The following is a 1,941-nucleotide window of genomic DNA, read 5'->3' on the forward strand; positions in this document are numbered from 1 at the left end:
TGATCTCTTGGCTTGACCATTTTGAAATATCATGTGTCACCAGAAGACTCCAAGATAAACTGCCTAAGACTACCCATCCTTGCACAAGGCAGAGAAAGGAGAGAAAATAATATGTAATAAAATAGCTCTCCTGCTAATGGGAAAACGAAACTGACATCAGAATTGGGACAAAGCTTTGTTGACATCACAAGTTTGGCTCAATACCTAGTGCTCTCTCAACATATTCAGTCCATCCCCACAACCTGACATCCCTCATGAGGTGTTCCAAAAACCCAGGTTTTCTATATGCTCCTTTTTCTTATAACACCAAGCCACCTTTTCATTTATGTTGATATTATGCTGCAAAAAAGTCCCAGGAAGGGATGCCTGGAACTATGTCTTTAAGAACATGAGATGTAGCACTATATCTAAAATATTCCAAGAATTCAAAGTCTTGACTTTAAATGATGTAATTCTGTACATAAATAATTTTCTATGAAAAGATCAGAAATTTTTAAAAGCCTGTAAAATCTGAGTAGGTCAAATATTTCTTCCAATATTACATTTTTCCTTTGGTGTAAAGAAATTAATACTTAGTCATAAGAATCACCCATTTTTTATGGAGCCTAAAAATTCTTTTGGTTCATTTTAAGCCACATCTTTCACACTTAGAATTTTCTGGTTCAGTTGGAAATACTTTTCAGAAGTCTGAACTTACAGTTCAATGAATTGTTCTGAAATGTGTGCATGTGGGAAGAATTTTTTGCTTATGAGATCCTTCAATAATTCATATATTTAAATCATCATTTCCAAAGCAAATCTTCCAAAATCAAATAAATTGCAAAACTACCAGTGAACTAAGTCTCCAAAAAGGAGTTCCAATTCTCTGCCAAAACAGACTTCAAATTCTTAATCCCTTGTCCAAAAAAATTGGACCAACTATTGATGTTTTCCACCAAGCAAGCCACATAGCCACAAATGTTTCTCATTTACTCCAATCCTGGGACATACAGCTCAAACAAGAAATTTCCTGAATACCCCAAATTTCAGATACAATTTGGAATGTAAGTGATTCATAATGTTAAGCAGGAAACATTATGGTCTTCTCCTACCAGCTCGATGTTTCTGGAATGCAACCCTCAGGAGATTATTCCACCGAATCAGAAGGCTGACATCACTGTCAGCCTTGTGACCCATTATAGCTGGGTCCTCTGCTCCCAGCTCAGATGTGATTCTGAACCCTGAACAGTCTGCTACTCCAGCTAGCATTCAAGGAAAACAGACGTTCCGCCAAGGGAGCGAACAAAGATCCATACTGTGCTCTGTGGCAAGGAACACAGAGTGCACTCGATCCCACTCTAAGGAAAAGCCAAGATAATGTTAAAAGGAATTAAAGACACTGTCATCACTTGTGCACCAAAAGGCTCTCACACTGGCCTCTGAACAGATTCTAATTAATTTGAATATGAAACTTCACAGATCTTCTAGTTTATGAATCCTCTTCCAGTCGCACCCCCACTTCACCTCCTCTTAAATGGAACAATAATTTCTGAGAGTATCAAAGTTGCCAACAGTCATCTTCTGTAGATTCCTACTCTATTTCAAGGAAGGAAGCGCACCTGACATAGCAGAAGACAGGTACGACACTGAATGACCGAATGACCAGGAGAACTGTGTGAGTCTTTGCAACACCGGCTACTAAACAAGAGAGACGTGCAGGTGGTTCCCTTATAAAGAAATACATAAGTAGGGCCTAGAGGAGTGATGTGGGTAAAAGGTGGAGATAAACACTTACCGACATAGTATTCCATTACCTAAAGGGATCATTGCAAGCAAAATATACAGTTAAAGGGAACTCAAAGCTGAGCAGGCAATCCTTTGGGAGTCTGGGCAAACGTAGAGTGTTATCAATGATACAGACATAACCACCAATAGGAAGAAAGGTCACAAACAAAAGGCAGC

Source organism: Vulpes vulpes, chromosome 4 (genome assembly GCF_048418805.1).
Source record: "Vulpes vulpes isolate BD-2025 chromosome 4, VulVul3, whole genome shotgun sequence".
Taxonomy (NCBI): Eukaryota; Metazoa; Chordata; class Mammalia; order Carnivora; family Canidae; genus Vulpes; species Vulpes vulpes.